Raw genomic sequence first — 25,814 nt, forward strand, 5'->3', positions numbered from 1 at the left:
GTCTTTACTAATTGTAATAGCAAAAACGATGAAATAAAACATACTGCCGTCCCCGAGATGCAAACCTAGGTTCTGTGGAAGCAAAAGCCGACACGCTACCACTGCACCACAAAGCCTGTCTTGTCGCATAGCGAAATATAACCGCTATATTAATGCTCGATGTATTTTCCAAATTATACAGGAAAAGCGTTACTAACGCTTTATTGTTTTACCGATTTCGAATGACGATTATTTCGCTTGTTTAAACTTAATGCATACATTACTTTTTTAATATATGACAACTATTTTGAAAATCGCCATTTAACCAACTTGTGAACAAGTTCCTTTAAGTGCTGGCATTTGTTATTACCAGTAATGAACTACATCAAATAACTTGACACTTGTTAATTCGTTGAAAACACGCCAATTTTTCGTGTGTAAATAGTAAATTGTGTGTGATAATTCATTATAACATTTATCAATTTTCACTTTCAACACAACACAAATTATTCGTTCGACTGAATGAAGATTATTTGAGCATGTTTCTTTAACTGTGTATGGACCTTTGGGAAAATAACGCCTTATTTGCGCAAACGACGCATACATTATAGTTACAGGTTTTTTTCCAGACAGTTCCTACACCGTAATGAAGAAAAATGTTATTAAATGAGTCGCGTTCTGAGAAAACTGGGCATAGTGCATGTGCGTAAAGTGTCGTCCCAGCCCAGATTAGCCTGTGCAGTCCACACAGGCTAATCAGGGACGACACTTTCCGCTTTTATGGTATTTTTTGTTTCAAGGGAGTTCCTCCTTACCGAAAATCAAATTTTAGCGAAACGTGTCGTCCAGGATTAACCTGTGCGGACTGTACAGGCTAATATGGGAGGACACTTTGCGCACATGCATTTAGCCCAGTTTGCTCAGAACAAGGCTCAAATTGTTATAATTACAACTTTAAAGGACTTATTCACATATTATCGGAATAAAGATTATTACTTTGAGTCAGATTCCTAAAATAATAAAAGAAGACTGTACAACAGGGACATGAACTACCGGTCCTGCAGCGGATTTTCCAATCAGACTGCAACTTATATGTGAAATGCAAAAAGTTGTAATTATGACATAAAAACCTGTTTTAAAAAAGTCAATTTGTATACAACACAAAACAGAAGACAAAAAAACATGAACGAATACACTTGCATAAATATCGAAACATAAAGAATGAAAAAAACTCACAGGGCACATTAAATGACATTGACACAGAGCGACATCATTCTTTTATATAAAAAAGCTGTGACCCACTGCGAACTCAATGACTAAAATGATCTGTCTCAAGAGATTTAAAAGCACAAAGTTGTTTTCAGTGTTTGGTCTAGTTCAGAAGTCATTTAAACAATGTTTTGATTATGTTCGAAGACGCGACCTTAGATCTGACAGCAGCTCAATCAGTTGTGTATTGTCCCTGCCCTTATGATCGCCAGGGTGAGCTTTGGGCAGGAATTCCCCTTTCACAGTCATTATTTCAGTCTTTGGTTCGATCTTGGAAGGGTCTACTGGCGATATTTCAGAAATAGCTTTTGTGTCGTTTTTATAAGCGTTTTTCATATTCACGTCATGCAAAACAGTCGGTTTTCCAATCGCGAGAATATAATCAGAATCATCTCTCCTCACAGTTGTTTCGTGGCTTGTTTTATCTTTCAAGTGATCTTCAAGATTGATTTCTTGAAACGAAGTTACAGGGATGCCACCAAGAGGGTCCACTATGTTCATTTCCTTTGGTTCAGCGATGTCTTTGTTGGTTTGTGTTCCATGATGGTTTGAGATGATGTCATTCGTTGAATGACCACCATGATTCTCTGAAATACGATCAATACTTGGTAGAATTGGGCGTTTTGTTTGCGAATGCTCGGTGTTGACGTCATTTGCTACGTGAGCTCCATTTTCTGTGGAAACACGCGAATTTTTTTTAGGTTTCTGATGTTTTTGCTGAAGGTCAAAGCTCTGGTTATTCGGTGCATGGACATTTAATGACATTTTACTTGGAATGGAATTAAAGGGTACTAATAAGCTTTTCTCTCGGAAGACACCAAACTCTGAAGTAGCAGAAAGAAGAGTACCGTATAAAATACAAAAACAATTGTTTATAATGGTTATTCATTGTAACTCGTTGACAAAGAAACACTCACTTCTATACAATTTTATTCTTCAATAATAACTTATATTAAAAGATTACCAAAAAACTGTTCAATGTGAAGGCAAATTCACGTCGATTTCTTTGTAGTAACAGAATCATACAGTTATACATTGAGCTATCTTTTGTAAAACAAAAGCATTTATGCTCATAATTGGTTATTTATTTCAAATGATGACTTTTCATGAACAAAGTTCTACGTTCAGTATGAGTTGACGTTATAAACGGTATTTCGCTCCCTGAATTACATTGTTCTTTTCATAAGTGTGAGAAAATTGAAATATTATCATTTCGACAATATATGAGCCTTGTTCTGAGAAAACTGGGCTTAATGCATGTGCGGAAAGTGTCATCACAGATTAGCATGTGCAGTCCGCACATGCTAATCAGGGAGACACTTTCCGTCTTAACTTGATTTTCGGTAAGGAGGGACTTCCTTGAATCTAAAAGTACCATAAAAGCGGAAAGTATCGTCCCTGATTAGCCTGTGCAAACTGCACAGGCTAACCTTGGATGACACTTTACGCACATGCATTAAGCCCAGTTTTTTCAGAACGCGACACATATGAACAAGTCCTTTCAATGATGAGTGTTGTAATAATACGATACAAGGTCGTTTTATTTGTTTACGTCAGTAAACAATCCAATAAAATGCTCCCGGATTCTACATTGTAATGTGAAGCATGCATTGTTAATTGTTTATCATAATTAAATAAATACATTTACATCACGGCCGCTCAAGGATATTATTCCATAACATGTACAGAATGAAAGGCCTATACGTACATAAAAAAGACGAAAATGACAAACGGTGTAGTACATGCTACTAAGCGTGTGATATATATAAATAGCAAATTTGTATGGTGCATCAAAGGGGTCGAAAATTTAACTTTTGCTGCAGCAGAAAAAATGCTGTTCATTTGTATAATGCTCCCATTAATTACCTGGATTCACGGTCATCGAGGCTCTATCTATAGTTAAAATCAGACCAGAATCCACGCGTTCTTTTTCAAAATCACCTGTTCCAGTATCCACTGTAAAGGAGCCAGGTCATTCTTTATGGGTCCCTTTATTAGAGCTAACGGAAGATTTCCGGGTCTCGACTTGGTCTGGCATAACTTTTTTTCGGCTACCCATAGGTTGAGTCCTGTCGACATCGTGGTTATGCAAGGGGCTACCGGTAGTATGGGATTGTGGTTCAATGTGATTAATGGACGACTATGGCCGAAACCACGTGGTCCCTGGTGCAGGGTCGCGCTGCTGAACTGTCTCACCCTGAACCGGACCGCTTGATGACCAAGGGCGTGACCAGCTACTACCGGTGCCGTAGGGAAGAATCACTGGGGAGACGGGCGTCTGAATGGAATTCGAAGACGATTGCCAACTTAGAGACCACTTGTTTTGACTACCTGAATGCAGACAAAAAAATGGATCGTTAAATATCAGTGGAAACAGTCATATATTATAATGCTCGGTATAGGATCACATGAGAAGAACGTTCTCAAGCTATCGTGTTCTTTTTTGTTGTTTTTTTTCCGGAGGGGAGGACAGAACATGCATTTTATTACTATTTCTGGTAAATTCTATGGTCATGTAAGAACATTATTAACAAACTTAATTCGCTCTCATGACGCGCCATGTTTGGTCGTATACGCTGTCTTTACGTTGGTAGGAATGCAAACATGACTCACTTGTTACAAACATAAAATGGAAACTATTTTGAACAAATGATAGTTAAACATTTACGTGAATAAAAGAAGCATTACATATCTTACAAGCTTTCCTCATACGGGAGATTTAAAACGGAATGAATTGCTCACATGTTACAGCGCATATACACCATTACTTCAAACAATTGAATTGTTCTTTAATATACACTGAAACACATTATAAAGTGGATGTGTAATATATTACATCAAGGGTAAATTAAATAGTATAATATTATAATATACATGTATTTAAAATGTGCAGAAACAAAGTTGTTTTGACCGTTACTTTCAGTGCCGTTGAGCTCACCGAATGCTGGATCTGTGGGCGAGCCAATTACTGGCATCGAGGGCCGCGCGAGTGCAGGGGGACTTTATAACCCGGCTGCCCTGAATGTTGGTCCGGACGGTGCTACTACCGCATGTGCGGCCCCATCTCCCTAGCTGCTACTCCAGCTACGCCAGGAGCTGCCTACAAACAAGAAGCGGTCGGTGCATGTTTAAAAACTGCATCGGGATTCCTCCCCCTTATGCCATCGCCATAATCAGACTAATTTGGTTATAGCTGAAGCGGGTGTTCCAGATACGAACCGCGATGATCTTTTTGTGCCCTATGTGTGAAAAATGTCATACATTGTGCTATGGTTTGACGCCTTACGCGAAGGACGAGTTAGTTGGTTTGTTAGGGTATGGCAATAACTATATTATTCATATGTTACTCCGGAAAAGAATATGAATTGTCAAAAATTTGACTGGAAATTGAGTTTTATTTCGACTTATTGTGTAGACACATTAATATTGCACTGAATAATAAATATTCATGAACATAATGCAAACAATTATGCGATGCTTTTTATATGTAATCGGAGCAAAGTCAAAGCACATGCTAATTTTCGAATATGAGACAGTCATAATGATATAAAGACGTGTCGGAGCGTTCTGTGGTTTTCCCAATGACCTAATAATCATGCGTATGACAGTATTCCATAATGAACTAGTAAATACTAAAATACCCAATTGTGCTTACGATTGAATAAAATGGCACACTTGTACTTATTTGTATAACACTGTAAACGTTTAATTGAGTTCAATACGGTTTTGGCCTGCAATAAATCGGAAATCGGCCGTGGAGGATTTTGTTCACGCTCGTTAAGTTGCTGTATGTAATCGCACATTCATATTTCATTAATTATTGCGGGTTAATTGGTCCGGATTGTCGCACTTTCGATGTATCTTACATTATCAAATTATTTTTAAATAGTTAATAGGTTTCTGTATCGACGCATGCGTATTGCAAACAAAATAACCCGAATTCAAAGGTTAACAGTTGTAACTAAGCGGCTTACATCACACGTGCCAGCAATGACGAAGGTACAAATTCACTGAGTAGTTTTTTTTTATTTATAGAACAGGTCTATTCTTAATCGTTCGGTATACAGTTGAGTTAAATGCGCTTCAAAATATTAAGGCTTTAGCAAAGTGATATAATTTTGACTTATCGGGCATAGCAATTCCAAACCCCTGGGTAAAGAATGCGTGGATATGAGCGGGCTTGGTCGGCGCGAGTGTATCACTTCGAAACCACAGATGCGCCCAGCAGAGCAATCGGTAAAGACCAGTTGTAGGACAAGGATAAAGGATAGAATCAGATCTGATTGTGAATTGATGCAGAACAAATTGTCCACCACAATAATGCTGCAGTGCTAGCTTTATATCTAATTGGGTCAATAAACCTTTGATTAGCCCCATGTAGTACAAGGATCAAGACAATTCTTTCTGGCTGAAGATATTGTATATTGATTGTTATCTCTCCTGTTTAGAAAGAGACACTGCATGATTATAATCACTGTAATTATATGCATTTTAAATGTGTGTATGTTCAGCTAAAGGATGTATTCATACAATATATATTTGCCAATTATGACTATTGTGGTGACATAAAATAAACTTTATAAAAAGTAAATTTTAAGCTTTCTTTGCAACTGTATGATTTTCATTTGTGATACATTGTACACAGTGATAGTGAAATAACTTGAACATTTGTCAAAAAAGTTCAGCATAAAAAACAGTTTGGACACTTGTATTAGTGCGGTTTTGTGTAAATACGATGGACTTACCATATGATAGATCATTTCTGATGCAGATATGAAGGTGAGTGATTTTTTACATGAATATTTTATTTCAGATTGAAATATATGCCTTACATGTCATCATTAATATGGACAGCGACCAACCAAACGGCATACCTGTTAATTAAATCACTTGGAGAGAACTTCTCTATTTTAGTTTATACAATTCTTGCCTAAAAATTTCGCTAAAAGTTACCATAAAATGTGTCACTTTGTGTACCATTGATATCAAATAACTTGCATTTTCTTCAGAATTACTACATTAGTGTTACTATGTGATTATGTCGAACAGAACAAAGCATTTTAAATTGGGACAATTTGTTTACTCATATTCTCGATGTAAAATGGATGCGAAAAAGGTTTCAGAAACTTCACAGGTATGACATAAAATGGTTACATGCTTCATAATCATTTTCACAGAATCTTATTACAATGCTTGTATAATGAGTTTAGCATGAATATACCAACTATGTTTCAATCATAGATAAACATTCATTTAATCATATTCAATGCGTAAATACAAATATAAAATGTGAATGACGTAGGTATCATTGTAGCTATAAAATAATTACGTATGACGTTAAAATGTTGGCTACGTTCGCATATATATGTCAATAAGAAATGTCGAAATACCATTTTTATTTGTCATTAAAATGCATTTGTTTGCTTTTCGTGAATACATGAAATATATTTCTCACGTCGAAGTTAGAGAATGTCCATATTTTCACTTGTGCTCAAGAAATATTGCATTTTCTCACTTCTTACTGTCAGTAATGTATTTCATATTAACTCAAAACGAACAATTGTCTTTTATAGAACTTAGTTTTGTCCTCCTTTTCAAATAAAGATATCTCTAAAACCTACATTTGTTTGAATACTATTATTAACGGAACCTGTAATGATGTCCTTGATTGAGACTTTCTTGTAAACACTGGTCGTATGTTAATTTGTTTAATAAACACATTGATATTTTATAACTTTAATGTTAACTCCTACGTCTCTGGTAAAATTTAGGCATCTGTTAACTATTTTTGTAACTTGCAATTTTTATATTGATTTCAAAGTATTATTATAGCAAATGTCAAAAAGCAATATTAAAAGGGATTTGCAGTGTTCCTTGTAATTTATTCTATAAATTTTTTAAAGTATTTATAGGTAACAGTGAGGCTTAAAAAAATATTTTGAATAAACGAATATTAATTTTCAAAATTTTGACTGGAAATTGAGATTTATTTCGACTTATTGTGTAGACACATTAATATTTCACTGAATAATAAATATTAATTAACATAATGCTGAAATTTATGCGATGCGTTACAAATATAATTGGAGCGAAGTCTAAGCACATGCTATTTTCCGAATATTAGACAGTCATAATGATATCAAGACGGGTCGGTGCGTTTTGGGGGTTTTCCCAAGGACCTAATAATCATGAGTATGACAGTATTCCATTATGAACAAGTAAATACCAAAATACCCAATTGTGATTACGATTGAATATTATGACACACGTGTACTTATTTGTATAACATTATAAACGTTTTATTGAGTTCAATACTGTTTTGGCCTGCAATAAATCGCAAATCGGCCGTTGAAGGATTTTGTTCACGCTCGTTAAGTTCTGTATGTAATCGCACAGTCATATTTCATTAATTATTGCAGGTTGGTCGGTATTGTCGCACTTTCGATGTATATTACATTATCAAATTATTTTTAAACAGTTAATAGGTTTCTATTCTTCTTTGCAAATTTCATATTGATTTCAATGTATTTATAGCAAATGCCAATAAGCAATATTTAAAGTGATTTGAAGTGTTCTTTATAATTTATTCTATTATTTTAAGGTATAGGAAACAGTGAGGCTCAAAACATATTTTGCTTATATTATAAAACTTTGCAACGTCTGATACAAAATGAAGTTCGCGAGTGATGTTCAAGTGATAGCCAAAATGTGCACGTAGAAGTTAAAAAATATGGAACCACTCCATCGTATAAGTGTTCAACATCAATAAAATCGCTCTGTTTTTTCAAATGATTTCCCTTATTAATCGTATATAGATAGATAGATAGATAGATAGATAGATGGATGGATGGATGGATGGATGGATGGATGGATGGATGGATGGATGGATGGATGGATGGATGGATGGATGGATGGATGGATGGATGGATGGATGGATGGATGGATGGATGGATGGATGGATGGATGGATGGATGGATGGATGGATGGATGGATGGATGGATGGATGGATGGATGGATGGATGGATGGATGGATGGATGGATGGATGGATGGATGGATGGATGGATGGATGGATGGATGGATGGATGGATAGATGGATGGATAGATAGATAGATAGATAGATAGATAGATAGATAGATAGATAGATAGATAGATAGATAGATAGATAGATAGATAGATAGATAGATAGATAGATAGATAGATAGATAGATAAGATAGATAGATAGATAGAATAGATAGATAGATAGATAGATAGATAGATTAGACTAGATAGATAGAATAGATCGATAGATAGAAGATAGATAGATAGATTAGATAGATAGATAGATAGATAGATAGATAGATAGATAGATAGATAGATAGATAGATAGCTAGATAGAATAGGATAGATAGATAAGATAGATTCGATAGATAGATAGCTAGATAGATAGATAGAATTAGAAAGATAGATAGATAGTGATTAGAAGATAGATAGAGTAGATGAATCGATAGATAGATAGTAGATAGATAGTAGATAGATAGATTAGATAGATAGAAGATTAGATAGATAGAAGATAGATAGATAGATAGATAGATAGATAGATAGATAGATAGATAGATAGATAGATAGATAGATAGATAGATAGATAGATAGATAGATAGATAGATAGATAGATAGATAGATAGATAGATAGATAGATAGATAGATAGATAGAATAGATAGATAGATAGATAGATAGATAGATAGATAGATAGATAGATAGATAGATAGATAGATAGATAGATAGTAGATAGATAGCTAGATAGATAGATAGATAGATAGATAGATAGATAGATAGATAGATAGATAGATAGATAGATAGATAGATAGATAGATAGATGATAGATAGATAGTAGATAGATAGATAGATAGATAGATAGATAGATAGATAGATAGATAGATAGATAGATAGATAGATAGTAGATAGATAGATAGATAGATAGATAGATAGATAGATAGATAGATAGATAGATAGATAGATTTAGTTCTCAATTAAGACCTACTAGACTACTCGCGAAGTCCCTATCGAACCGCAAATAATTGATAGATAATTAACTACTCGCACGTAAAGAACAAAGAATTTTCCTCAATCAACTTAAATCCAAACACTGCGCGAGCGGCGAAATCGCAAACATAAGTACCCAATTGCTTCATTCCATTACATACAAACAGCTTAAGGAAAACAAGACTGAGATTTTACAAGGGAAATAATAATTAAGATAAACTTAAGAAAAACGACTACCGTACACGTATTTTTCTAAATCAAACCTTACCGCACTTCCTATCATTACTATGTCCGGGCCATTTAAGAAAGTTCTCAGGAGAATGAAGAGGTCGTTCTCCAGTAAGGAAACCTCAATGACGGAAACCCCTAAAATCAAGCGCGCAATGTTCCGCCCCGGGGACATCTCAATTGACTCCGAGTCTGGCGCTCCGTATTCAGCGACGCGTATTACCGATGACACCTCAATAACCCCAATCGTCCCTGTAACCGTGACTCCCCAGACAATTAATGACAATATGTCCAAAACCCCATCGACCACGAAGCAGACTACTCCCCCTGCCAACGGGCCATCATGCTCCCAAACCCATAAACAAGCCCCGGCAATATGGCTTACCTTTTGCCTTACCACTGTCGCGGTGATCTTCCCGCGAGAGAAGGCTAAGGCAATAGGGGAAGCCTTTATCAAACTGCTAGGCTCTGAGAGAGTAAGACCCCTAATAGAGTCCAAAGCTGGTCTCCTCTTCAAAATTAGGGACGACGCACTCAACCAAGCTAAACATTTCTCCTTTGATAGATTTGACTTCAAGCTAATTGCTCAAACTAAACTTGCAAGGGGTGTCATCCAGGTTCCCAAAAACGCGGATATAGACAAATTAAAAAACGATCTAAAAAACAAATCCAATGTAGAAGCAGTCCATAGTGGTCTTAAAAACAATGTCATTACGGTCACATTCAAGACGGAAAACGCCCCAACAAATATACTAGGCCACAATGTTAAGCCCGCGCTCCTAGCAACTCTTCGATGCTTTAAATGCCAGATGTTCGGCCATGCGTCCAATGTTTGTAACAATAACGCGAAGTGCCCACATTGCGCGGGGAATCATTCGCACGCATCGTGCAATACCAGGCACGCTAGGAAATGCGCAAACTGTGGCGGCGGGCACAGCGCGGCGTATAAGGGGTGTCCGATCTATCTCAAATACCAATCTACTATCAACAGCAAAAACTTAAAGGTTACCAATCAATACATCAATAACCTTCAAGCTATAAATAAGCGACCCAATCTTGCCCAAATAGCTAAACAGTTAGTTGGTAAATCTGAAACAGAAATTTTGTCCATACTCAAAAACAAATTCCCCGAAAATGAGGCGCAATATAATATTGAGCATACCACTCCTACTCCGCCCGAACAACCGGCATCAACATCAACCACAAATAATGTAGCCACAAACAATGTTGAACATACATTCCGCCATCAGCAACAACAACAGCATAAGCTACCCTCCAGCTCACAAACTTCAGATCACCCTAAAAAAATGCTCAATCCTATACCATCACCGCAACAAACAAGGCAACAACAACAACCTAGGCAACAACGCCATCATCAGCAACGACACAGGATATCCGACCACCCCGCGTATTCTCCCTTCAATATACATAGAAACCGGATACGCATGGCCCGTAACAGCTCGACCCCGATCATGCGCCATAGCCTCCGCAAAGGACACGCGATTGCACCGCCGCTTCCGGTCTTCTTTCGCCACGCGTACGGAATATATTAAGTTAATCCAGTAGCCTTAAGCCCGTACGTTAGGTCAATTTAACACACCAAACCCCAAATGTCTGCGACAGTTCATACTCATAATATAAACAGTCTTACAATTATGTCGTGGAACGCCCGAGGGGTTACTCATAACTCAAATGCAAAAATGTACGAGCTTCAAAATTATGTTAATAACAACGAAGTGCATGTAGTATGTCTCCAGGAAACGAACTACAAAAGTAATCACAGACAAGTTCATTTAAAAGGATATCAAGAACCTGTGCGAGGTGAACAAAGAGAAAAACTTATAGGCACTGGGGTAGCAATATATGTAAAATCGGGCCTTTCATTTACTAAAATAAACATTGATGAAGATTGCCCTATTGAATCGTGTGCCCTCACACTGTACTTGACTAAGCACCAATCATTCCGCATTCAATGCGTATATGCTCAAACTAAAGATAATACGTGTAAAAATTATGCAAAAATTTTCCATTCAGTTGATCATAGAAAGAATAATATTATTGTTGGCGATTTCAATCTAAAACACCCCTGCTGGAACCCCGAGGGTGATCCACGATGCGACGATAACTCTGAAAATCTCCTAAAATTAATTAACAATAACAGCATAAACTTCCTTAACGACGGTCAAATAACGAGATTGTCTGATCGCGAAGATCAACCCGACAGCGCGATCGATCTAGCTCTTACCTCAGCCCATCTTCAAGCTATAAGCGATTTCAATGTCATTGACGACTCGTTTGGAAGTGACCATCTTCCAATCATAATAAACATTAAGACAAGAATAGAGAATACCATTCCGTCCACACAACACAAATGGAAAATACACAAAGCCACACCTGAACAATGGAACAACTTTAAAACTCAGTGTAATAATGAGTTCCTTCCTAATTTAGATAATACTGACACCAACTCTTACTTTAAATCCTATATAACAAAACTTAAAACTGCGCTTGATAACTCAATCCCTGTAAGCAAAACACCTAAAAAACTCAAACGGTCTGTACCATGGTGGAATCAAGAATGCACAGACGCCATTAAATATCGTGAAAAATGTAGGAGAAAATGTATCCGAATCAGAACCGGACCTAAGTATGACAAATATAGGGAAGCCCGCAAAAGTGCTAAACAAGTATTAAAAAAGGCAAAATTAGAAAGCTGGAACGAATTCTGTAATAATCTCTCACATAAAACAACTAGCAAAGATCTATGGGATCAAGTTAAGCGCATGCAAGGCAGACCCCCTACTAATACACCTATCTTTCGGGTTAACAACGAAGTTCTTGTATCTAACGCTGATAAAGCTTCTGCCCTGGTACAACATTATCAAAAAGTAAGCAGTGACGAAGGATACTCTGACACGTTTATTGCAAAGAAAATAAAAACAAAAAATGAATTTCCTGTCTGGTTACAATCTCTTACCGAGGAAAAAACTCACAAGTACAATGCTCCTTTTAGCCTGTTCGAGCTCGAATCAGCTCTCCTTACATGCAAAAACGGCGCGCCGGGCGACGATTACATCCATTATAAGATACTTAAACAACTTCCACTCTCGGGGAAACAAGAATTACTTGCCCTTTATAATAAATCATGGTCTGAAGGTACTCTTCCTGATGAATGGCACGAGGCCACAATAATTCCGATCCTTAAAATCAATAAGCCTAAAGACTCTCCAGCCTCATATCGGCCGATCTCTTTAACCTCTACGTTCACCAAACTAATGCAGAAAATGATAAAACCGAGACTCTGCGCGTATCTAGAAAAACATAACAAAATCTCAGAAGTCCAATCGGGCTGTAGATCTAACCACTCTTGCGAAGATCATTTAGTACGCCTTGAAGCTGATATTAAAAGAGCCCAAAATCTCGGTCAAACCGTAGCAGCCGTATTTTTAGACCTCACAGCCGCATTCGATAAACTATGGAACGAAAACGCCATTAAAACACTTAATACGTTAGGAATAGAGGGTAAAATGCTCAACTGGCTTGCAGCTTTTCTTACAACGCGTAAAATAAAAGTGAGACTGCATGACGCGACATCAGAATCAGTTGAGACTATAAACGGCTGTCCCCAAGGTAGTGTCCTATCTCCAATATTATTTTCCGTGACTATGAACACCCTAGACAGAGAAATTAAGGCACATAATTCACAAAATAACACTGATCTAATCAATTTATCACTTTTTGTAGACGATAGTGCAATATGGACCACATCTAAATCACCGAATCTAGCAATTACTAAAATCCAAAAAGCCCTAACTGCAATAGAAAACTGGAGCGCATCGTATGGCTTCCAAATAAATCCCACAAAAACCCAAGCAATCTTATTCCCTGCCAGTGCACAAAAAGTAGCGGCCAATGCACGTAAAGCAACTCGATCTAAGAAAACCCCTAACCCCCCACAACTTACTCTATGTGGTGCTCCTCTTCCGCTTCTTGACAACATTACTTTTTTGGGTATGACATTTGACAAATATTTAACATGGAAAGACCACATCCTTAAACTAGTTGTACGCTGCCAAAAGGACCTCAACTTTCTAAAATGCATCCAAAGAAACAACTGGGGTACGGATAAAAAAAAACCTTGTGCGTATTTATAAAGCCACTATCTGGGCAAAAATAAACTACGGAAGCATTGCGTACAATTCAGCCAGTGAAACATTACTCAATAAATTACAAGTAATCCAAAATACGGAACTTAAAATTATAACTGGTACACGTAAATCTACAAGCACCGTTCTGCTGCACGCTGAATGTGGAATGATAGAACTGGGTCAACAAAGGCAAATTAACCAACTAAAATACCGCGCGCGCACGCTATCTATGGGACCACACCTCCCAATTAACCTTAGTGTTACTGAAGACCCGGCCTACCAAAAAAGGAAAAAGAAGAGTGGTCTCCCGTACGCGCAGAACGTGCTCGAGCTAGGCAAATATTATGAGACTATTGACATTAAAACTCAGGAACCTACATACTTTAGCTTAAGAAATCTATCAAAACCAAATATTGACTTACATCTAACAACATTAATTAAAAAATCCGACCACGACCCAAACAGTGGCTCTATAGCTCAAAACTATGTAACAGATAAATATGGGGATTACACCCAGATTTTCACTGACGGTAGCAAAAATGAGGAACTTGAAATAGCAGGCGCGGCTTTTGTAGTGTATCAACCCAAAAATGTCATTATACATCAGTGCAAGGTAAAATACAATAAAGAACTGTCTATATTTGCTTGCGAACTAGCTATAATAAACAGCGCCATAAAGTGGCTTAATGAACTTGAAACCCACGAACGCTCAAACTACGCGATATTAACCGATTCTCTCAGCGCCTTACAAGCACTTAATGCAGGATCATCGAAAACGCGTCCCGACCTTATATGTGCAACATTAAAGGGAATCACAAAACTAGCAAACAACAATATCACTCTCCAATTCGTATGGATCCCAAGTCACGTAGGCATTCCGGGTAACGAACACGCTGACCAACTTGCCAGAATAGGTTCCCATGAAGGTCTACCCTCTGATTTAAAGCCTAGCGCGCGCGAACTAATTGCAATCATAAACCAAAAAGGGTATAATGAACAGGATAACAAATGGTCAATTTACTGCGCCGATCATAATTTACCGATATTAACCAACCCTAGCCATAAGATTAACATCTATAGTCCCATTAAAAGGGAGGACAGGGCTTACTCGCGCATGCGCCTAAGGGTGACTAGATTGCACGGCGACTATTACAAAACTGTCCTCTGCCCCCAGTGCAACATTCATAACACGTTTGAACATCTTTTCTTTATATGCCCTAAACACGCTGAACAGAGACTAGAACTAAGTGCAGGGGTAATAGCGGCCCACAAAAACCCACTTATCATTAATCGCGACTCACTGTTGATGCCTCCAAGCGGAATCGCTCCTGTTGTGCGACTGCACGTGTTTAAATTTTTGCGCGACACGGGCTACTTAGATAAAATATAATATTCCGTTGGACTATTAGCGGTAGATAGAAATAACAACACATACCGTCAGTTATATACTGCTTCATTTATTCAAATTAATAATAGCAATCTTATGTACTAATGACGGGCGGGACTCGGACGATGGTCACTTCGGTGTGCACCATATGGTCACTCGTCTGGGCCCGAACTGAACCTAACCCTATTATCCCGGCCCTATAGGAAAATTAAAATAAATAAATAAATAAAAACTCAGATCAATAATGGCAACTTTATGTACTAATGACGGGTGGGTCTCGGACGATGGTCACTCCGGTGTTGTCCATATGGCCACTCGTCTGGGCCCGGCTCGAACTTATATACTATTATTAATTAATTTGGTTCTAAAACTGTACCGTAAAACAATCCATGATATATGTAATTTTAAAGATTCCAATTAATAATGACTTATGACAAGAGGAAAATTGCATCAACAAATAAATAGATATAGAAACACTGCATGTAATGTGCACGCCGAGAACCTATAATTGTATTTGGGGTCCAAATGTACTTTGGATTGGTAGTACATTACAATGCAGTGTCCAATGACACCTTGTTGACGTCAATACATAAATAAACAATACTATAAACAAGGCAAAGATGAGGGAGCTGTCTATAACGAACGTTCGCGGTTTCCTCGTCTGCGCTTTATGATATATAGGAAAATTACACCAATAAATAAATAGATAAAGACTAATAATACTAAAACGACGGAAGGGTACGTCCCCCCCCCCCCAATACATATGTCACTTGGCCCCTTTCGACCACTATGGATAAGCTCTAAGCCTTCTTTTACAACCAAATAGCGCTCTAGGTAACAAAACCCAGGGTTCCGCGAGACCCTCGCTTTCCTTCTCTTAAGCTGTAATCAGCAACAACGACGAAGGTAGGGGACACAGACAACATACTTCCACGCAGGATCGGAAGACGCAGTAAGTGCGTACGTGGGCAAATTTACCCACAGTGCAACCCCTATAGGTGTAAATATTGTTGTAATTAAATGTGATTAGTTAACATTTTCCCCATATGTACAAGACTTAAACAATCTTGAGTAGAGCGTGTCGGCTGGGCCAGAGGGCGCGCCTGAAGAGATATCTCTCGCCCGTGCACTCTGGCTCCGTTGACATGACATCCGTGCACTCTGGCCCCGTTGACATGACATACCCAACATGACAAAAATAAAAATAAAAAGAGAATGGTGACGGTATTTGTTGTTGTTGTTTCCCCTACTGTAGCGTAGGTGATGTTTTCTTGTAGAGTAGTGTAAGTTTTTTCCTTACATGCCTGTGCCTTGTTACGTTTGACGTTGAATTGTAAACCTTGTATTGCTAACCTGCACGTATTACCCTTGTCACTATGAGGATCAGATCGAATTAGAGGGATGGTCAGCATTAACATCCCAGATCTATTCCCTCCTGAACAAAATGCACTAATACATATAATAACCATCTGTGTAACCACTATCAATATAAACAGGAAGAAGAACGTGCGCGCTCTCTCTCTCTCTCTCTCTCTCTCTCAAAAACAAAAAAAGGCGCGTGAAAATTGTCTCCCAAAGAAAGAAAGTGTAGAACCAGATATTGTCCTCCCTGTACCACCAACAACCAATCAGTCATCTCGGTCCAACCACACAAACGCAGCCCCTTTTCTACTATATTAAACTTCAAAACTATTCTGACCCTTGCAACACCATTAAACACCTGACAATATCCAACAGCACAACAGAGAGAGCCCATGTGAATTTACACCAAGACACAGGGCAATAGAGTAATATCTGTACTAATCTATGTTTATGTACTAACAAGTCCTCCGCGAGGGACGTTAAACGGGGGTGCAGTGTATCGGTGCTGTACACCGGGCACTTAAAAGAACCAGGGGCGCCTCTGGAATCGGGGCGCCCTCTGTATCCCGCTCGAACCCCCACTAACACCTCTTGGGGCGGAGAGCACAAAAACCACACACAAACTTTAAGGAATTAACATTAATGCCAATAAGGATAATGATAATCTAGAGATAATAGGAATACTGCAAAAACCATTTTGATAAAAGGCAAACCACTACATAATCCATTAAAAAAAAAAAAAAAGCATCTAGTCACATTAAGGTCTCATTGGCCATCGTGCTATGATGTATAATATGACCTTATTTTCTCCCCTGAAGGGTCACAGGGGCAGGTCGATACATCTGTAGTCGAGAAGACGCTGGACGACCTGTAAATAAATCTCAAATACACACACCGAGAAAAAGCATCTGCCACATGTCGGATTCGAATCCATGAGGCATCAGGTATTGACTGACAATGAACGTCAAGCTTACTTACGCGTAAGAACACGTTTCTATCAATATTTCACAAAAATCGAGTTGTGTATCGTGTTATTTCTTAAATGTTGACCCAGTATTTGTAAAAATATTGCAAGACATGTATATTTCCAGAAAGGAAATTCATTTCTGCGTTGAATAAGACCGGGTTCATGAAAATCGCTGCAAAATTGATGAAGAAATGGCTGTTCAAAGCGATGCACCCTGTTTTCGGGTGATTTCGAGTTGAATACTTTGTTATATTTGATAGTGATTTTTTTTTCTCCAGAAAAGTTCATTTTTCGTTATAATATGATTATTTATCATTCAAAATGATATTTTCACTAATTAATATCATAGGCAACACACGCTAACCACCTGTGTATTAGAATCGGTTACCAACTATTTTTTCACATTGACCAAGAGAAAGCGCGCTTAAAAATGGATTAAACTTGTTTCTTCGTGTAAAAATGGTATAACATTAATCATCATAGACCAGTATTGGTAGTAAACGCATTTGTTCACAAATATACAATCTGTTGACATGTCCCTTAATAAAACAAATCATAGTAGATTCCTGAATCTGGTGGCGAATATACAACACTTCTAACGATTGTTTTATGTTAACAATATAGTTGAGAAAGATAACAAGTCATTTAATGAATGAACAGTCGGTAATGACGATGATGATGAGGAGGGGGAAGAGGACGACGACAACGATGATGATAATGTTGATGATTTTTATGATGTTGATGATGACGATAAAGAACGAGAAAAAAAGGAGATGATGATGTGGTGGTGGTGATTGTGCTGGTGGTGGTGGTGATGATGATGATGACGACGACAACAACGACGACGATGACCATGATGATGATGACCATGATGATGATGACCATGATGATGATGATGATGATGATGATGATGATGATGATGATGATTTTGAAGTAAAAAGCAAATTAAAAAATCGTGAAAACCTTACCGTTTTGACCATTGACCTGTGTTGACTTCCAGGCGTACGCTTGTCGTAAGCTTGGCAGAGGACGTCATGTTGCAAAACTTTGTCAAATGCGGCGGTAATTGATGCTTCTATTATACTGCAACGGTTATAAGCGCGCAATTTGTTTTTCTGAATTTATAGACATGTGCTGAGACAACACAGTATCGTGTAAATTGAAGAGTGCACAACATAGATTTTCATGTTTCAATTTGCTTGACTGGAGTTGAGAAAGATCACAAGACATTTAATGAATGAACTAATCTTGTCATACGAATTACGTACTTTCCTAGCAATGATAATTGGATAATTGCACTTACAAGACAACTGCGGCCGGGAATGAAGAGTTGAAGAAGTTGATCTAAATGTTTAATTGGAATTATATGTCTTTTAATAATACCGTGGTCCGTATTCACCGACCAATTCTAAGACTTATGATATTAAAAATTAAGAAAAATCTCAAAACTCCTATAGTATAATAGTGTAAGTGTATAATACAATTTAATATGTCATGTAAAATAACTCCTCTTACTGCACATGTATTTATTTAAAACAAGTTATTTGTAACATAAGCAACATTTGAAGGCTGTATTTTTTTAACGCTCAACATATTTGTCTTGGTTCTAACTCTGTTTTTCATTATTAAGGCTTAGCATATGGGTCTATATGCACTAAAGGATTGTTCGTAGACATTCTCTGTCTATTTCTTGTATTATAAGTTGTAAACGTTATGGAGGCTGTAGCGGATGTGGTTGCTGCAGTGAGTACTTGCAGAACCAGCAGCAGTAGCATAAGCACCATGGATATAAGTCGCGTTCTGAGAAAACTGGGCATATTGCATGTGCGTAAAGTGTCAACCCAGATTAGTCTTTGTAGTCCGCACAGGCTATTCAGGGACGACACTTTCCGCCTAAATTGGAGATTTGCTAAGAAGATACTTCATTTAAACGTAAAATGTCATAAAAGCGGAAAGTGTCGTCCCTAATCTGGGACGACACTTTACGCGCATGCATCATGTCCAGTTTTCTCAGAACGCGACTCATAGAATGAACTAAAGTGTGTAGTTGCAAAACTGTCTTGTTTTCTCGCAGAAGAACTGAACATTGTATTTGTGGTTGTTAAGTTCTCTACCGTTATTAAATAAAACATCGGCTTTAAACCGCTGTAAGCATGTTTAGCGTTTGAATATCTGTCAAAAATATTATCTATAAAACAAACTAATATTAAACAAATTGATGAAGGTATCTGCACCTTTTCCTGATGTCCCTAATTAGATTTATCATTAATTTTCCTAATATGTTCAAAGCAAGACTTTCAGATTTTTATTTTTCAAAAAAGCTCAAAATATCAACTTCCAATTACGCACAATTTGTTTTCAATATTTCTATAAAATTCCATGATAAGCGTTCCAACTCGACGCTCTGACTCTGATGCGCTAGGAGCGTTCAAACTCGACGCTCTGACTCTGATGCGCTCGGAGCGTTCAAACACGACGCTCTGACTCTGATGCGCTAGGAGCGTTCAAACACGACGCTCTGACTCCGATGCGCTAGGAGCGTTCAAACACGACGCTCTGACTCTGATGCGCTAGGAGCGTTCAAACACGACGCTCTGACTCTGATGCGCTAGGAGCGTTCAAACACGACGCTCTGACTCTGATGCGCTAGGAGCGTTCAAACACGACGCTCTGACTCTGATGCGGACTCTGATGCGCTAGGAGCGGTTTTGGTTTCTTCGCGCTGCGCGTGTAAATGGACGTACATGACAGATATTGACGTAATTGAGCATAGTGACTATTATGATAAAATAACTTGTTTGTCCTTATATTTGATGAAAAATAATAGGTTTGGAATATGACGATTGCAGACTAGTCGATTAAAGAAGCAGCCATGTACTTGAGCAAGCTCGTGTCGTACGTGCAACACATGTATTAAACAAGTATAACATCCCATATAACGAAGGCTTGCTCTACCATCGAAATCACTCCATCCACAAATTATTTAACATTTAGTGACGATAAAGACATTGGTATAGAGGCATAACCTTCACTTTTGTTCAGCATACATGACCTAGAATGCACTCGTATCCTGTTATTAAAGATAATTCCATCGGCACAATGGCCACGCAGTGTTATCGTTCCGTCGTGCAAGGAAATGACATCGGCATTCAGTAACGATGAGAATAATGGGTCGATCTATCATCAAAAAAGTGGGTTGGAATAAATGATACTGAGCGAACAGGGAAGAATACGTATTTAGTTAACTCTTTTGAGATTAATAAAGGAACGCTTTTCGCGGAAATTACAATGTTTGTAGATTCTGTCTGTCGGCGGGGCTTTTTGGGGTGCTTGGGTGCAGCCGACCAGCTGGTGCCCCGACGGTCAAATATTAATGATAGGTGGTAGAAGTGGGTTCTTCTGTTTGAGTACCAGCTCTCAAATCGCAACTCAAAAGACTGAAGCAATGTGGTTAAATATCATAGATAATTTATAACATATCAAATAATGTTTATATACATCGATACATAAATACTGAGTGTAGTGATACATTCCAGCATTAATGTACATCGATATAGACAGCCATGGGCGAAACGTTAATATTATAAGAAATGACCTAATAAAAGAATAACAGGACTATCGGAAGAGTTAAAGAGAGGGTCGTAGCATGTATTGATAACTTCAGGACTAACTATTATATTTAGAGATGTGACATAAATTTGACATAAATGAAAAACGACAATCCGATTATAATTCATAATGCATCCTACGACATACTCCCCCAGTTAATGCAATGGCGTCCGGACATTTAATCTCTTATATAAAAAATAAAAACACATTGTAACAACATATAAAACATCGATAAAAAGACAAACGATATCACGATTTAATATTCGCGAACTATACGGAAACGTCGCGAAGTGTACCCCGCGCGGTGCGAAACGAGTACAAGCATCAGAGACGTACAATAGTATAATAGTAGAATAGCCAAAAGCGACGATACCATCCACCATAATGTTCACAAGACGGAATAAGGTAAGTACTGTATCCTTCACATATCCGGCAAGTATAATGGTACGTATCACATTCTTGGTATCCTTTAATCCAGTACATAACTGTAGAGGTAAGTATTACCTTTGTTGGCACTTTTCAACTAGAAATGGCGCGGAAGAGGCCAACGCGTATCCCCACGCCGCGTGTTTGCCACAGGGGTGCCCCAGGGTTGGTAATGGGGTCATGCATAGTTTAAATTGACCGTATTTTCATAAGAGATGTTCAGTATTAATTTTAAGTAAATCGGTGCAGAAATGAAGAAGTTAATGTAAAATAACCTAAAATGAGTGAAAATAACTTTTGACTCAGTGCCCAGTGGTCAGATCAAAATTCCAAATAGTGCACTGTGGCACATACGGTATGCTTATAGCAACCATGTGTGTAAGTTTCAAGGTTCTTGTGCTAATAGTGTAGGAGGAGATAGTGGCCAGGACAGACAGGCGGCGCATAGAAACACATAATAGATTTCAAAATCTAAACGCGGACCCTAAGTTCAAGGTCAAAGGTCAAGGTCAAGGTATCACACGGGTTTTTGAATCGCGGTCGCAGATTTCGAAACCTGAACGCGGACCCAAAGTTTTAAAAAATCATGCGCATGGAAAGGTGTTGTCCAGATACACATGCGTACCAAATATGAAAGCAATATCTGAAGGGACACAGCAGGTATGAGCCTTTTTGGATACGCGGTCGCAGATTTCGACACCTGAACGCTGACCTCAAGTTCAAGGTCAAAATCACAGAGGTCAAAAAATTTATGCGCATGGAAAGGTAATGTCCAGATACACATGCATACCAAATATGAAAGCAATATCTGAAGGGACACAGTAGTTATGAGCCTTTTTCGAATCGCGAATGCAGATTTCAAAACCTGAAAACTGACACCAAGTTCAAAGTCAACGTCACAGGGGTCAAAAACTGTATGCGCATGGAAATTTGTTGTCCAGATACACATGCATACCAAATATGAAAGCAATATCTGAAGGGACACAGTAGTTATGAGCCTTTTTCGAATCGCGGTCGCAGACTTCGAAACCTGAAAATAGACCCCAAATTCAAGGTCAAAGTTACAGGGGTAAAAAATTGTATGCGCACGGAAAGGTGTTGTCCAGATACACATACATACCAAATATGAAAGCAATAGCTTAAGGGACACAGTAGCTATGAGCCTTTTTCGTATCGCTGTCGCAGATTTTGAAACCTGAAAACAGACCCCAAATTCAAGGTCAAGGTTACAGGGGTAAAAAATTGTATGCTCACGGAAAGGTGTTGTACAGAAACACATGCATACCAAATATGAAAGCAATATCTTAAGGGACACAGTAGTTATGAGCCTATTTAGAATCGCGGTCGCAGATTTCGAAACCTGAAAACTGACCCCAAGGTCAAGGTCAATGTCACAGGGGTAAACAATTGTATGCGCATGGAAAGGTGTTGGCTAGATACACATGCATACTAAATATGAAAGCAATATCTGAAGGGACACAGTAGTTATAAGCCTTTTTTGAATCGCGGTCGCAGGAAATCTCTCACCCGGCCCCACCACAACCCCTATAACTTTTGACCCAGGGGTCAGATCAAAATTCCAAATAGTTCACTGTCGTACATATGCTCATAGCCACCATGTGTAGAAATTTCAATGTTCTAGTGCTAATAGTGTAGAAGGAGCAGGTGGCCAGGACGGACGAAAAGCGTGGGGATAACCACTTCAAAAACAATAAGCTGAATATAATCATCATCACAAGTGGAATATCACTTCACGCTATCAGAATTTTCCATATATGAAGAAGATGTCCTGGACAAAACATGTATCACGAATCGCTGACAGGTACGTATAATATCCATATATGAGAATCATTCACATCCATCCAAAAAGTTCCGTAACGCAAACACTCTCAGGTAAAAAACACAGGTAAGCATTAAAACAGTTTTTGTGATTTATATCAATTCATTGTCTCTATTTAAGTCTTTTGCTTAACACTTAATCACTACTTGATAACGAAGTCGCCTCTTCTCGTCCATACTGGTGGCTTGTAGTCAGGTCAATATAAACTTTGACCACCCAAACATTGATAAAAAAGGTATTTTCACTGATCCTGGTAGGGTAACACGTACTTTATAACATATCAAAAGTTTACCTAAATAGGACCTCCGGGAAATTGCTTTTTTCCAATATGGCTGCCAAAACCTATTTATGATTATTACTATGAACTATCCACTCATATTTGATTTTTGTGTGTCTATACCCAGGTTTCGGGGAACAAAGAACACTTTAACATCATCAGATATAGTGTTAGTTTGTTATGAAACACATAAATCCAAAATGGCCTCCAAAAATAGCCACCGCCACAATGAGAAGGATCACAAGTCCATAACATTTGACTCAAATGTGATGATTTTTATGTACAACGTCATAGTTTTGGAGACAAAGAACACTTTGATTGAACTGTTGATATCACTTAGCAGTTGATTAATCATAAAATCCAATTAAAGACATTCAGCTGTCCAATTTCATTCGATAAAAAATCTGTACCTCGCCGATTAATTTTGTGGACTATTGGTGGGATCATTCCACTGTTGCTTTAACAATACCAACGCCTGCATCACCTGGTGACACAAGGGCATAAACATCCCCTTTTAGTCAGAGCTGTGCTGATCAGAGCAATCATGTCTGCCTTGTTTTTGACGCAAAAAACAAAGTCCTCATTTTTGCATTACCATTTTTCTCTGCTCTTTGTTGAAATTCATACTCGGTTTCACGTTTTGGTCTTCGTCTCTGGTGTGTGATTTCTTTGATATAAGGACCGTCTTCGCAACTATCGAACATCGATGTTGCTTGTCCGTGAAATCTGCACAAGACTTGGCTATTGTGATGGGTGTGTCGCCTTTTTTCATGGTAAACGATGAAGCAAAGAGCAACCATCAAGCAGATAACAATCTGATTCAGGAATACCGTTCATCACAGCCTCACTTGATACGTTTACAGCTTGATCTTCAATGGACTGAATGATTTGAGGCTTGTCTGCTTTATGACGTAAAGAGGGCAGGAGGATGGGTAATTAGTCCATACGACAATATGTCTTCAATGGAAAGATCTCCAGACTTTTACACTACCAGGAAACGCTGAAACAGATGGGCAGGATAAATACCACGGTCTTTAGCAATCTTAACAGCGGAGCTATTCCCAAGATTTTGGTATCTGCCTTTTCTCTTAGATTTATAAAATAAAGGTCGACTTTCCTATGCTATCTCATATGATCTTGTTCCAAACCTCCTGAAATGCATGAACATTCAGATCTAATTCAGCCACTATCCAACTGACAATGTTTTTCGAAGAGGATCAGCTGTGTAGGGTCGAGCAGGTTGTAGTCTGTGTCTGCATTTTCTCGAGATCAGAAGCATCTCTTTTATGCGCACCTCAGTTGAGTCTTTGTGTTGTTGACTTTTAGTATAGGCCAGTTATGTGAGATCGTGCATCGCACTGTTGAACTCGGATGTTACAGGTGCAGAGAGGGCCCATTGGTTTTGCATTACCCTGTTGTATCCGCTGCCGCGACTGAAACAAATTGTGTTTTTAAGAGACCTCATCTGGGTTACCGGTTCCTTCAATGATAAATCCTATGGGCCCCAGCAAGTTCATGAGTGTATGAACACACCCTAACATCAAAACAATACGTTTCAGGCAACTACTTTGTGACACATCAATGATGATTTCAGCAGCCTTCCATTACAAGGGTTTGTCAAACGTTAACATGGTGGGAAGGATGTGCGTTATGGCTTTAGGGCAAGGCTACAAACCAAGTCTTATGTCGACATAGTGCACGACTTATTCCTAGAATACAAATGATTATTGGCAAGAATTTGACTGACGACTGCTCAGGATGCTAGTTTTCCTGTAGCAAAATATGCATCATTCCCTGCCAATTCGATGTTGCCTGCTTGATTTTGAAGGAGACTTCACACACAATATCGATTCCCTTGTCATAATCCAGAAATAGCGTCAGGTCCTTGAATACTACCTCAGTACAAGCATGCCTTACCAACCGGTACTCCGAGATAGAAATTGTGTCTAATTTAAAATGTTCAGCTCTGTGGCCTGTTTTTGCGGGATCAGAAAACTCGTCCGCGATGGGGAAGGCGGGGGGTGTTAAGACATGTATATAAGTATATCACTGCCCATAATATCAAGTTCCACAAAATCCGCTGCATTCGACAATTACCTTCGGATGTTGTAGATGATTGATTTGAACAGCAAGTCCCACTTGTAATGACAGCTTGGGAACGAACTGCTTCAATAATAGCATGACCAACTGTCGCAACCTTGTGCCTTTCCCATAGGAAAACCAAATGACATCTGAACGGGAATCACAGGCCTCTAAAACAAATTCGTTAGTACGTACCCAGCCAAAATGCACTGTGTTTA

The 25,814-nt window shown here is 38.3% G+C and overlaps 1 protein-coding gene across 1 annotated transcript in view; it reads left to right on the top strand.

Annotated features, from left to right (window-relative positions):
* The window catches only part of LOC127849744 (PHD finger protein 12-like), a 302,244-nt gene that overhangs the window by 73,381 nt on the left and 203,049 nt on the right, over positions 1–25,814 (top strand). The window lies entirely within an intron of this gene.

Source organism: Dreissena polymorpha, chromosome 1 (genome assembly GCF_020536995.1).
Source record: "Dreissena polymorpha isolate Duluth1 chromosome 1, UMN_Dpol_1.0, whole genome shotgun sequence".
Taxonomy (NCBI): domain Eukaryota; kingdom Metazoa; phylum Mollusca; class Bivalvia; order Myida; family Dreissenidae; genus Dreissena; species Dreissena polymorpha.